The sequence below is a fragment of the Eulemur rufifrons genome, chromosome 15, assembly GCF_041146395.1.
Source record: "Eulemur rufifrons isolate Redbay chromosome 15, OSU_ERuf_1, whole genome shotgun sequence".
NCBI classification, from domain to species: Eukaryota; Metazoa; Chordata; class Mammalia; order Primates; family Lemuridae; genus Eulemur; species Eulemur rufifrons.
The window spans coordinates 104,324,433-104,339,880 of record NC_090997.1 but is presented as its reverse complement, the minus strand read 5'-3'; the positions used below and the strand labels follow the sequence as shown (position 1 = coordinate 104,339,880).

The 15,448-nt window shown below is 34.6% G+C and overlaps 1 protein-coding gene across 2 annotated transcripts in view; it reads right to left on the bottom strand.

The window, feature by feature from the left end:
• PACRG (parkin coregulated) overlaps positions 1–15,448 on the bottom strand; it is a 473,831-nt gene that overhangs the window by 391,201 nt on the left and 67,182 nt on the right. The window lies entirely within an intron of this gene.

Genomic DNA, 15,448 nt, shown 5'->3' with positions numbered 1-15,448 from the left:
AAAGGTGCTCAAAGCATGTTTCTTGAATAAATGAGTAACTTCATGAATTAAAAAAAGAGAGCTGCAAATGAGCATGTTGGAAGTAAGGAAAGTTAGAAGGTACCAGGGCAGCTAGAAGGGATGCCTAGGGTATCTCAATCCTCTTTCCCCAGCTTCCTCTCCTTTAGCTGATCCCTCCACGAAAGCTACCCAAATGACTACGTGCTTGATAAGTAAAAGCTGTTTTAATGTAAGACCTCTACCTTCCACCCAGTCTGCAAATTTTCAGTTAGATTACTATCCTTTAATCCTTCCTGTCTAAAAAAAATGGAGCTACTCCTGGATGGAATAGAAAGCCGCAGACAAAATGCCTTTCTTATTCCACTGTTCAGCCTGGACAGGCATGCTGTTGAGCTCTGGAGAAACATCACTCTGTCCCTGGAGAGTGGGAGACTTGACAGAATGGGTACCATTTTATAGAGGATGGCCAAGGACAGTTGCTTTGATGCTCAGCTGTAAAGGAGTGAACTTGGCCAAGAGTTAGAGGAAAGCATTTCTGGTGAAGGCCTAGGGTATACAAGGGATTTTTGTTTTCTGGAAAAATCAAGGGAGCCAGTGTGGCTGGAGCCAAGTGGGTAAGTGGGTAGGGACAGGCCGGTGTCATGCAAAGTGACACCATCTGATTTCTGGTCTGGCTGCCTGGCCAAATTCAACCATTCTCCCCATGGACCCAGGACTGTGTGAGATTTTAATCCCTGATGACACAGTCACCCAAGTTAACACATTTTAGATTGGTCTCCTCTGTTTTAACATTGCTTTTAGCTTTAAGTTCATCAAAAGCAGCCCAGTCAAACCAGTAAATGTATTGGTGCTGCTTAATGGTAAGGAATGGGGCAAGAAGGTGGGAGAAGAGTAAAAAATACTCAGCCAATATCAAATCAATTGGCTCTGAACCATGACAGCACTCTGAGCGTGGACCTTGTCCATCTTCTGTTTACTGCTGCCACAACACCACCAGCCCTTGTGGTGTTGCTGTTAACTTTCTACACTCTACTGATTTTAAGTAAATAAGAATGAAAAAAAAAGTGCAAGAGTTTAAGGTCCAAAATAGGGCTTCGGTGATGATGGGGTTCAGGACACACTATGCCAAAGTATGACACATTAAAAAATGACTGAAGCAGAAAAGTCGCTCTGGTCTCCCACATCCCTTTCCTGAAGCAGGTCATAGAACCTAGGAAGGACTTTCTGCCCTTCGCCTGAATCAGGCCATAAGACCCTCATATGAGAAGAGCCTCCTTGTACACAGAGAAAAGGAACATCCTAATCTCTGTAGACAAAGGGTCACAGAGAAGAACTGGAACAAACAGGCCTTGCTAAGCTTCCCCTGGTTCATTGCCATTAGAACATACCTGCTTTGTCCTGTCCTATTTCTCCATTCTTCCTCAAACCTACTATATAAAGAACACTCAGAATTCTTTCTGAAGTTTCTCATGTCACATACAAGTTAGAAATAAATCGGTATGCTTTTCTCTTGTTAATTTGTCTTTTGTTATAGGGGCTTCAGCCAAGAACCTAGGATGAGTGAGGAAAATATATTTTTTCTACCCTACAGAGATAATGGTGGTTTTCTACTAGTCAGAATCTGGACTTGATCATACTTTTTTTTCAAAACCATGCTAAAATTATATATTTTCATTACTCTTTCAATAAAAAATAATTTTAATATATTTATACTTCGTTAGAAAACTCTCATCAAATTTACATTAAGAAACATGAACATGTGTGTGTTGTTAAAATAATTTTATAAGGCAAAATAAATTATAAAAATATCTGTATTAATTATTTGCACAACATTTAGATTTCTGATACAATAATTCTGATGTTCAATTCATCTCTCAAGTACATTTTTTTCTCCTAACTTTATAGATGATGGTGAGGCAGGTATTTAGATTTATGGTTTCCAAAATACAAGCAATTTTGCACTATTATAGGTTACTTTTTACTTCATTCTATAGTCGTGCATCACCTAATGATGGGGATACGTTCTGATAAATGCGTCGTTAGGTGATTTCATCATTATGTGGTCATCACAGAGGGCACATGCACAAACCTAGATGGTACAGCCTCCTACGCACCTAGGCTACATGGTACATCCCAGTGCTCCTGGGCTACAACCCTGTACAGCATGTTACTGTACTGAATACTATAGGCAATTGTTACGCAATGGTAAGGATTTGGATCTCTAAGCATAAAGAAGATAACATATTGTGTTACGATGGTAGGACTGCTAGGACATCACTAGGTGATAGGAATTTTTTTCAGTTCCACTATAATCTTATGAGACCACCATCATATATGCAGTTTGTCGCTGACTGAAATGTCATTATGCTGCACATGACTGTACTTATGACTGACTAATTGTACACACTGCACAATGGCCTGTATCACCAATGACTTTCACTGCACCTAATAAATTGCAACAACCATCCAAAATGTGTAATGGATAAGAGAATGCTCACAACAAACAAATGAATGGTGCATATGTTTAATACTCAGTTTCATCTCCTTTCATTTAATTCCATTAATTTCTCAGATATATCATATTATATAGCTGCAATAGTAGATAATTCTATATATTTGTACCCCAAAAAAGTACATTATGCTGTGAATTTATCAGATTGTGTCTCCAAATGTGTATAAACAAATCTTCCCTGTGGGTCAGGCTTTGCCTGAATTGGAAGCTCATTTTTGTGCGACCTCTCTAAAGACAATCTGGATGTAACATTTCTGTATCCAGATGTATCTGCTCATGTGTGTCTCATCAGTTCTTGTTTGTTTATCTAAATCTGCTCACTAGTAATGATTCTGTTTTCAAAAGAAAAGAGAAAGGAGACATAAAAAATGGATTTGCTTGGTTATTTAGGCTTTCTTATATGTAAAATGTAGAAAGTACTTTTCACAAAGGAAATATATATTTGCATATTGCTTATAAAATATTTACGTTGAAATGTACAAAACACAGTCATTCATGATTCCTTAATTAGTGTTTCAGTGGAATAAGAATTTAATTAAAATACAATTTGTTAATGCATTAGTGTTGGGTTATAACTCTTACACCAATTTGCAGTAACTAATAGGTCCTGAAAGCACATAACTTACTGGTTATTTTCGTTGTATTTTCTCTCTAACATTTTCTTCTTTTTGATATTATTTCATTTTAAAAAGGGAAAAGTACCACGTTAGGACTCTTATTCTAAAAAATAATTCAGACAATATTATCAAATGGCCTACACTTTAATGTCACTTTATTAAAGAAGTTTGCTTTGACTACCCCATAAAACTGTACTCTATCCTCTGATGACTATTTCTTTTACTCTGCTTTATTTTTCTTCATGCTATTAACATTTAACAGTCTTTCTATTTACTTGTTTGTTTGTCTGTTTAGTTTTTTCTATTACAACAGGAGCTCTAGGAGGACCTAGAATTTGTCTGCTGTATTCATTGCTGTCTTTCCAGAGTAGAGCAGTGTCCGGCACCCAGTAGGTACTCGGGTAATGTCTGCTAAATGAACGGGGGCTCCTTACTAAGTTACGTGAACATCAACTGGATAGCACATAATTAAAAACATAGATAAGAATGCAATTTAAATGTGATCAGACCACCAGAGTTCAAATAAATGAATTCTATTCACCAGCAATAAGCAATATTCAGTGAGATTATACTATGAAGTTCTTAGAAGGACTACAAACTACATTCTATAAAAAAAAGTAAAAATAGAGCCATCAAAAGATCTAAAGGGCTTGTAAATGAAATTTAAAAGTCACAGATAACCACCCTCATTCTTGGTTCCTGAGTAGATGAAAATTCAAACTGCTACCGTATTAAACAAATGTATATACAATGTATAAAAATATAATATTTTAAGGAATTATTTCAAATATCAGTCCTAAAACATTTTGACACGTTGTATCAGGGGCTATGGTAGGTCAAAGTTAAAGAACACCCGGCTCCAGTCCTTCCGGAGTCCATGATCGTGAGGGAGACAAGCAAACAGATTCCTGTCTTACTCAGCATGAGACTAGCACTGGGTGTGCTGGTTTTCCGGAGAGGGACATTCGATCTAGCCTGGGAACGTCAGGAAAGACTTTCAGGGGACTGTAAGAGCTGAGCTGAGTCTATACAGATGAGCAGTTACCCACTAAAGAGGCTGAGGAGAAGAGCGGTGTGGAGGCAGTGGGGTTTTCCAGGAGAAGGCCAGTGTGAATAAAGGTGACGGGGCAAGACATGACGCAGCATGTTTGGTAATCCACGTGCACAGAGATTTCTTACGTATAAAGAACAATGCAGCAGATGATGCAAAAAAACCAAAATGATAGTTTAAGAAGCCAAATAGTGATGTTTTACATTCATAATACTCGAAATTTCTTACCAAGATGGTTTTCTGCCATACTAGTATATTCCATAGAGGATATATTCTTTTGGTTATGGAGCTCATCATTTCTGCAAACTGATCTACGTTCTAATATTATTGACTACACAAAATATTACTGGTAATATTGCAACTAACCAATACATTTTACTTTTGCTTTTTTTCCCCATTTCCCCAGTAGTACAGTCATAGTGATCAGAGTCCACATTTCTTTTTCATGAAACGAACCATCTGCTAAATTGATACTTGAGATTTGAAGCTAGTCCCAGTTGTTAGTTTATTAAATGTAATAAGTTACAATAATGTAGTGTTAAAATTATAACCCACACATGCAGAAAAAGCTAGAGATTCTCAAATAGAATTAAAAAAATCTTAACTTTTATATCTTTTTGACTTATGGTTTTACTATTACCAGTTTAACACACTAACCCTTTTCAGAATACATTTTAAAAATATAAAGAAAAAATAAAAATATATTTAAATGAACAATCTTTTTTTGCATATACAAATATTTCTTCATTACCCAAGTGATTCTTCAAAAATGGAAATTAATAATAAAACAAGAAATTTTCTGTGAAGGATGATTTTTTTAAAAACTAAATTCTCTCCAACCCAATATTATACTTTGTTGCTTTTTAAAAAGTACTTGATGTTCAGTAAAATGTTATACAACTTACTGCAAATGGAAAGCATTTAAAAGATGTTTTTCAACTGATGCTTTAATGCTTGTCAACAGATTCACTATTGCTGGATATGAATAATGAGAAGATAAAGATCTTCTTGAAGTCACCCAACCCACCTTTACTTGCTGGTTAAACTTTACAGTATGAAAACTGAAATCTTAACTCCAGTACTGAAATAAGAACAAGATGTTTATACACTTATGCATATACATGTAAATGCATTCACACACACATATTATGTACGTGCAAAACTGAGAGTTGGCACGAAATCTTTAAGTCTTTTCCTTGTGATTTTTCCAACTTAAATTTGACTATCTTCAACAGAGATTTAATTTATGTGCAATACACATTACCTGATTACATTTGAAAAGGACTTCCATGACAGATGCAAAGCATATTTTATTTCATTGATTTTTTTACCCAGGAAAGTTTTAGAACTGGTCTAACATTGGGGGAAATGATGCCTCAAGATGGTCTTTTTCTCTGCATCGAAGCCAAGATATTAAGCTAATTGAGAAAACAGTCTTACAGAATTAACTGAAAGACATCTGGTCAATATGACCAAAAAAACCCTATAAATGCTAGATGAAAAGTTAAAGAAAATACATAGCCATTCTCAAAAGTAAGAAAAGCAAATTCCAAATTCCCAGAAATGAAGAGGAAACTCAAATCTAGAGTAGTGAACAATAGCCTGGTGAACAAACCTGGAGCCTGCTTTGAACTGGAGGCAGTAATACACAGATTGATAATGAAGAAAATAGAAAACAGAACAAAGTTTGCCTAGAAGTTTAAAAAAATGGATAAAGAGATAAAAATGTTGAGGGAGACAATAATAGAAATGATAGGGTAGAATATAAATGTACAGTCTACATACAATATTTGTTCTAAGAAAAAAATAGAAAAATTGTGACAACAATCAATGATATTACAAAAGAAATTTTCTTCAGTTGAGAAAAAGTTTTAAGTAGACAATAAGCTTAGTATATTAAAGGAAGAATAGATGAAAAAAGTACCTGGAAGCAACTTCTAATTATACAAAAATAGTACCATTACTCAGGCTGTTAAACAAAACAAACAAGCAAGCAAACAAGAATGGATTGCCACCAAAGGAGTAAAAATCAGACTAGTATTAATTTCTCAACAATCTTATGTTAGACTACAATGATGTAATATTCTACAGAGACATGAAGAGAAATAGTTGTAATTTAAGAATGTTAATTTCAATCAAATTGTGTCTCATGTATATGCAAGTAGAAAATTTATATTTTCAAGACATTTAAAGAATCAGAAATAGTCAACCCATATACTTGTTTTTCTAAAATTGCTTAAAAATATACACGAACAGAGAGATGAACCTAAATAAGCACTCAAGATTTGAGGACTAATGGCGAGGAAGGTTTATTTATGGGTTTTCCATTTATTCAGAATGGAACCAACTCATGGAAATTCTGGAGGATTATTTGAGGTAAAGGAGGTGTCTTAGATTAGGGACAGAGATTGGCTTTCAAATGATTCTGTTGACTGTGTCCATTTTTATGATTTTCCCATATTTAATGAACTTTTGAAAAACAGGGGTAACTATTCTTTTCAAAAATATGCTAATGACATGCTCACAATGACAAACCCACTTACATGCCATGAGAATTACTACAGGAAAAGCCGTGTGTGTGTGACCTTGCTAAAGTAGAGCTATGCAGAGAAATGTATTGGTGTATGTCTTTTTCAAAGGCCTTAGGAATGACCATTGAAAACTTAAAATTGCATAATAAAAGAAGATTGTCTTTTTTGTTGCTGTTGTTAAACTGGAGAAAACTATTAATATTCCTGTGGCAGTATGTGCACTATCAATCTCCTCTCTTAATTAGGACCTTGAATGTTCCTTTGAGTTCCTTAAAAATTACCATATGAAATGCGGTTTCAACAAAGTAAAAAATATACATGTACTAAAAAAGACTGAATAAAAATGCCAATATACTAAAACGTGTTATCTCAGGGTGAATTTTGTCTTCTGTATACATGTTATCCATTTTCCAAATTTTGTAGGATAAGCATGTTTTACTTTTAAACTAGGGGAAAAAACTCAGAAAAATCTAAGAATAAGTGCCTATAATTTTTATTTATCATGTAAAGCCAAATTTTTAAAAAAGCATTGTATAGACTATGATCTCAATTATATAAAAAGAAAGATAAGATGGAAATACTTTCAGAAATATTAATAGTTACAGTCAGTGAATGATGGAATAATAATTGATTTATTTATTCCTTCTAATTTTCAGTAGCATTTTCTTATTCTATATAATAAACTTGTATATATTCCATGGTAAGAATAAAACTCAATAAGTAATAATAAGTATTAAAATTTATATTTCATTTATATGAGTTCAGCTGATTATCCTATCAGTATTAATTTTCACATGGAACTTTCAAGGTGAGGATAATTTTCTTTTTCCCAAAGGTAAAAACAATTTTCTAAAACTGTCACCTCAAATGTGGATTAAAGTTAATACAATTATTCATTAACATTTTATTTAGATTTTGTCTAAAAGAAAAGGAGAAACTGTAATACAACTGCGGGGGGGGGGTTGAAAATTCACTGTGAGTAGTATCTACAAGGTACAAATCTAAAGAGACACTTTGAACACTCAAATAAAAAATCAAACAATTTTTTTTTGTTTACAATCATACTGTCAATCTGATTTCTTCTGTCATCTGTCAAAGAACTTTTGATCTCAATAGTGCTTCAGTAAAGAGAAGGCATAAGACAGAGAGGGAAGCAATCATTAAATTACTAATTGGAACAGAACTGGAGATTCACCTTCCAGGCAGATACATAAAATTTATCAAAGACGGATTTGTGTGCCCAAACAGAACTTTATGACAAGCAGCAACACACATTTCCAGTTTAAAGATTAGAATACTGATACTTCTAAAATGGCAACATTTGCTGCTGGGATGGTGGCAGCAACACATTTCTTCATGAAATGTTAAGTGACAATATTGTTATCTTAGCTCCAGTACCCTGAACATCACCAAGACCTCTCCTACATTTTAACAGTGGTGGTCGACCAACTTAAAAAGCAGGAGTGATTTGTTTTTCTTCTAGTTGTCAGTCTACTGAGTTCTGAAACTTACAACATTGCTTGTTTCCCTTGGGGTCCCTGGTAATGTGAATTGTCTTTAGCCAGTGCCTAACAAATCACTGTCACAGAGCAGCAGTCGACCTTTCTTTTCAATCTATGCACTTTCCAGGAGTTATAAATCAGTTGACTTTCAAGCTCGATGAGATGGCATATGCCCTAGTTTGAAGAACAGATGGAGGCTGGGGGGAGAATTGTTTCTGCAGGCTTGCTACAAGCAGCTCTGCTCCATAAAAGTGAACCATTTGCACTAATTTCTAACATAAATTATATAGGCAGCAGGGAGCACCAGCCCATTCAGCAGAAAATCTTTCATCTAGCTTTCAGAGGTCACCTAACCAATTTAAATTAAAGTTATTTCTGAAACATGGCTGTATTTTCATGCTGTACACTTTTAAGACATAGCAATTTACATCAAATAAAAGAATGGCATTAATTGAGTACGCAGTCCCCTCCTACAAAAAACACAGAATAGTACATTAATTGCCGGAGGATTATATTTCTAAGACTTCTAGAATGAACTCTATTAATTAATTACAGAGGAAATAATAGCAGAAATGTGGCAACTCTCTCATAAAAAAATCAGGTAAATTATCACTTCTCTTGTAAAATTTGCCTTGCAAATTCTTCTAAGGCCTGTTATCCAAACTCAGGCTTTGGGAGTTATCAAAAGGAGAAACCGGGGACAGTTCTGAGAGAACATTCATACTTCCTGATGTGAAACAAATTATTCAACTCAAGTAAATTTGCCTACAAGATCTCAAAAGTCAATATCAGTTTTACCTTAGGGGCAATAGACATAGCATTATTTTTTTGAATCCTTAAGAAATTGAAGGTACCAAGGTACTAAATTATAAGTCAAAGTTATAGAATCTTGTGAATGAACATGCTGACAGCAAATGGATCAGGTATCATATCACAGTGTGACTTACTCTAAAATGCAATAATATTTACAGATAATGAGCTACCATGGTTTGGGGCTGATTGTAATTGTAAGAAAATGTGTGCACACTTTTGTAATAATTATATTCAATAACTGTTTTTCCTACTAGGAAATTATCAGTTATGTCAATGAAAACAGTCACTTTGACAGAGCTTTTTATAGTTTATGAATATCAATGCTGCTGAGAACTAAAAAGAACTGGGGAAAAAAGGAAGAAATGCTGAATGGAGTCATCAGTCAACACAGAATTAAAGGTGTTGTCCACCTTCAATAGAAATCTTAAAGACTGATTGAAGCATCTAATTAATTTAGGCACAGAATTATCTTTACTTGGGTGTTCAAGTTGGACATCTATTGTTCATCCTTTTGAAAGAGAAATAAACTTGTTTGTCACTTTGAAAATAAATTTTAAGAAATGAGCAGTCATTTGGAAAGCATTCGTGTATAATCTAAGGAGCATTTTCACGACCAAAGTTCAAGACCCTGAAACTATTGCATATCGTTCTGGACCCCAAAGTACTGTGGATTCTAATTAAACTTGCTGCTACTAATCTTAACATTTTGCTACCGGAAGACCTGGTCTCTTTGGCAAATTCCTACTCAATATTTGTTCTTTGAAATATTTCATGAACACCTCAAAATACAGTTATTTTAATAATTATGAAACAAATTTTTTTGAACTCCCATAATTAAAAAGGGTCATCTGGTATATTGTTGTCACTTACAGATAAGGAGCGTGAGAGACATGGTTCTGAAACAGCATTCCAGAGAAACAAAACTTCAAAATAATCAGCTCCAGTATGCTTTATTTTCATTCAACAAATATCTCTGGGTGCCTGCGATATTGACAGATACTAGTCTAGGTACTAGGATACATGAGTGAACAAACTGGAAATACAGGCGAAGATCTCTGCCTTAGAAGATTTCCGGATAAACCCATTTTCACTAACATTGTTACTAGCTTCATTTTAGGGCACAGTCTGGTTTTCATTTTCTTTTTTCTTATTTATGCTGACTTCATGTATTTTATAGTTTTTTTGTGAGATGATTTAAATCCATTTTGAAAGAATGTGAGGTAAAAATATATAAATGACACATTTATATAAATGTTTATTGATAAAAACTACTAAAAAGTATATTTATAATTACCCGATTAGCTTAATATTAAGAAGTCATTTTTTAATAGAAAAACAAAGTCTTGTGATCCAAGTTTTAATCAACAGGTAACTATATAATTAGTAGATTAACCTCTGGGGAATGATGTTTTCATGGTGAAATTTTATGTATCTCCAATAGGCCAGTGAGGCAGATACGTTTTTGCCAGTGAGTGAAGGCTATCTAAGTTCATTCTTACATGTACCTGCTTATGTGAATCAGTTCTGGCTTTATTTGATTTTACCTCAATAGAAGGTGCTACTGAAAATCATTTATGTATCAACTAAAGAATAAAACAACAAGACTGCAGAAACACCCAGAGCAACGATGCTACTCTGGACAGTTATCAGTGTGGCATTGCCAGGTGAGAGATTACAAGGTTTGGGGGGAGGGGGTTTTGAGGCAAAGTTCAAGTCCATTTTGAGGTTCTCCCTCTTTGAGATAATTTGAGAAGTTTGGGATTTTGTTGCATGTATAATAGGGTTGGTATTATATCCTGATTTGCCTACAGGGTCATAGGGTTATCTATTTCTTTTTCAAATATCCCTATTATATCTGGAACATTTTTATGCCTGCTTATTGGAAATTTAGTGGAAAACAAGACCTTCTTAGTGCATGTCATATTCTGTCACATAGCACGTTATCATGGACAGATGGAGAAGGGTGATTTGTATCAATACCTACTACATCAAAATTCCTATAAAGTGAAAGACTTTAGAGACACCTTAGTGCAGTTGTAGCTGTTTTCATCTTTAAAATAAATAAATGGTTTATAATACCATAGAGTTACTTTTTAAAATCTAATGTGCCTATGATATTTTTCTCTAACTCTTTCTCACCAGGTCTCTATTGAAGTGACTATTGCAAAATAACTTGTATTCCCATACTATTTAAAACAATGGCTCAGAACCAGAGTTCATAGTAAAATGGTGAATCTCATAGTGCTACGTATGATTCATATTTGTATTCTTCATTAAGTACATAAGAAAATTTTATTTTGAGTTAATTCAGGTGAATACGCCAAATAACTTCAGATTCTGCCACATAGAGAACTATAATAGCATGGGCTTTTGGATCCTTCTCTCAAAATTAGCCCTGGAAAAACGGTAAGAACAAATATGGAGTCCAGAAAGTGACAAACAAAAAGAGAAAAAGGAGGAGAAAGAGAAGGGACAGGAGAAAGGGGAAAGGGAAGAGAGGAAGAATGAGGAGGAGGGAGAAGAGGAGGAGGAGGAGACCCAGGCTGTGTTAAAAACTCTCAAACTGAGTTGGTAGGTGGGGGGTTGTGGTGGATGCCTAGAGGCAGAAGTGAGAGAACAGTTTACAGAAAAGCTTATGTGTAAATTATTCCTTCTTATGACTCATGCTTTAATATCTGGTTTTTGTACAATTTAAAACTCTCCACCAAAGGGCCACTTTATTTATTTATTTATTTATTTTTTTAATTTCAGCTTATCATCATGGCCAGCCACTTTTTATATTTATGCCTCTCTTCACTACTTGTTTGAGCAGCAGAGGTGGAGACAATGTGCTGAGTATTTTGCGAGTTTATATAACACTTTCTCTCTCCACAGGGAAAACCTTTAGGTAGAGCCCCACCCCCACCCTGATCACTGTCCTTGTAAGTGTGTGACTGGTATTACGTAAGTACAGGAAATGGACGAATGGCAATTTAAAATGAGAAAACTCAGACACAATTTTAAAATTTCTATTGTTCATCTGATTGTCTGCTTTGTAACTTATCCAGACTGCTTAGCTCTTTTTCATGTTTGCGGCCTGTAATATGGATATTAAAGCTATCAGCAACAGAATACATAGTTATGTTTCCTGAATGTTAGTAGAGTTAAGAAAAATGTAGAAAACAAAGAAGATTAAAATTTTTTGTTTGAGCAGTCATTGTACTTTTCTAAGTAGCCACAACTATCGATAATCAAGAATTCTTTAGCCATATTTTACATATTTAAAAATAAAAAAAAGGATTCCAGAGCTTGCTTGTTATATTTCATATTCTAGATCACATGTATTCATCTTTCACAGATAACAAACTTGCCATCGATAAGTATATAAAATTTTTCACTACAAACATTTTGCAAAACTTTTCTCATATTTAGCAAGGAATCTATGATAAGCACAGACAATCATGACAAAAAATACATATGTAAGTCCCATTTTTTAATTTTAATAATAATTCTTACATAGCTATAGCCTTCTATCTGGGATTCAGGCATTTATTTTTGACTATCATTATCATAATCTGCAGCTGCACAGTCTAATATGGTAACCATGTTGCGATTTAAATTAAAATTAATTAAAATTACATAAAATTAAGAATTCAGTTCCTCAGTCTCAGTAGGCACATTCCAAGTGCTTAATGGCCACATATGGCCAGTTGTACTGTATTAGATGGTACAGATGTAGAGCATTTCCACCATAGCAGAAAGTTGTGTTGGACACTACTCTGATCTTTAGAGATACCATAAGGAATAGACTAAAGTGGATAGACTACGGCAATCAGCTTTCCATGTTGTTCTGGCATGTGGAACAAATGATCGCTTCCATGTGCACGAAAGTGTTATGTCAGTTCAGGATGTGGGTTGGGAAACCTAAGCGTGCAAAACATTTACCTATCTCTAACTTACTTCTATTTTCTGACTTTATTAGGTTATTTATAAGATGTTACCATGACGTGCCTTTGTTATTTCAAGAATATATGATGGTTTCTAATACAGTGGAGACTAGGTCAACTAACCCAGAAAACGTAGATGACTCGGGCAGGGATCTCTAAACCAGCAACTTTGCAGACTAGAATAAGCCTGAGATGTTAGGACAACCTTCATTAGGGATTAGAGCCCTGAGTCTTAAGTCTTTTAGAGCCACAGGTCTCTTGAAGCTCTTATAAAAGAAATGGACCTTCTTATCACTTAATTATGCACATCATTTCAGGCACTCACAAACCCCTGGGAATCCCTAGGGTGTCCCAGGGACTGCTCAGAGAGGACCAACAATTTCCCGGGGAAGCATTGCTACCCAGGCGTCTTCAGGAAGGAACGAGCTATGACATAGAGGTGAGAGGTTTGCTTGACCAGGAACCTGCACTCTGCCCCCACACAGAGAAGGGCAGTGCAGGGTTTTGGTTTTTGCTTTTTGTTTTTTGGGGGAAAGAGGTGATCCTGCTTCCTTCAACATTCAGGACCCCTTCCTTAGGACTGGCATCCTAGAAATATCCACTATCCCTATTTAGCACCAGATCGTCCCCACAGTAAATGTGCCAAGGAATAAATATAAATATATGGAGGGCTTGTTCACAAGCCTATGTTTAATAATTTTAACATCTTATTTTCAATGTTATAGTAATACAATTGAAATGTAGTAACAAAGCTCTGAAAGATAGAAGTCTACAGGTTCTGGAATAAGATGTTTTTCTAAATTTATGCTATTATATTCCCAGTGACAGCAAATAAATTGTTTCCTCTTTTTATTACTTTTTAGCTTGCTGAATCAGTACTATAATCAATAGTAGCTTAAAAGAATTAATATAACCATAAAAAAGAAAAGCAGTTTATATCCCTACTGACTGTTGGATTATCAAAGATAAAGAAAAATGATTCATCCCATATTTTTATTAATAATTTATTTTCAGGATGAATTTTTTTCTAGTCTCTTGACACTTCTAAAAGTAAATGAAATTATTTGAACAGGTCAGAATAAATTTGTATAAGCTCTTTTCATTAATATAATTTATGCATAAGTTATAATTACCTAAAACACCAAAAGCCACTCATTTTTTATAATGAATTATGACATAGTCTTTTACTCAACAGTAATCAGGTTTTTAAGCAACTCCACTGTGTTACCTTGTATGAACCACTATATACATAAGCAAACACAAAATCCATGTAATTAATCAAATATAAATGAACCCCCAAATCACAATAAAACTTGGGGAATATATACTTATATTAATACAAAGACTAAAATATCTAAGTTAGTTATACTTGCTGTAAATTTTTTCTCATCACATGTACATTTTCACATAATGAATTCGCATTCTAACAGAAGTGATTAAAAGGAAGATAATGTTATTCATCCCTCTCCCCCCCAAAAATTATTTGACAAGGTTTTCATAAGGATATCACCAGGCTTTTCTTGTATAATTTAGAATAATTCTAAGTTCAATAACTGAATATCGGATGACTGTTCAAGAATTAGAGATATTTGATAATAACATGAAAATATTTTAAAAGCAAAATGCAAACAATTCTTCTAGTCTTTCTACGGAGAGGGGAAAAAGTTAATTTTAATGTTCCTTTCTAAGGTAAATACTTCAATGAATTCTTGAACTTGATAATTTTATTTTTTAACACAAATTTGTTATTAATTATGAACAATTCCTAAATTTGCCTTCAGACATGACCCCCAGACTTTTTAGTTAAATGTGTCAATTGCTTAATTTAACTGAGAGTTGGCCAGAACCTTTTATTTTTCTTAACCTAATGTGATGCTCATACATGTGCAATGGCTTTGCTGTCTGTAGGCAGAGAAGCCCTTTTAGCTGATAAATATCACCAAAAGCAAAGTCATTGATAACAAAAATAATTAAATAGCAGAAGCCGGTTAGAGATCAGCATTCATTTTTCAAATTAAATGTAAAAGCCTTCTCCAGTTAAGAGACTGGCAAGTTTTTACAAATAACATCAGTGAGCCTTTTAGAAAGAAACACAACCACATTAGAATGGAGTCATTAGGCAATACATTTATTTTGAAGCCAATTAACCTTTTGTCAGAAAAATGTCTGTGCTGTAATGGCTTCGGCAGTGGAGGTCAGCCTCTAACAGGCACGTATGACAGCCATCGCACGGGCTGACACAGGCTGCAGACAGAGGAGGGCCAGGACTGGGATCGGCCTTCGTTTGTATTCTACTCTGCATTTCCAGGGAGCAGACAATCTTGACCTATCCATTTAGGTAATTAAAGCTTCCATTTGGAAGTGTCCTGCAGGAAGGTGAAATTTGGGGGAGATAAATGGCTGTTGCTCTCTGCATCCAGCCGCCACTTCCATCACTTGATGGACTGCCTGAAACAGGCTGGGCTGCCAGGTTCTCATAAAAATAGAGATGAATGG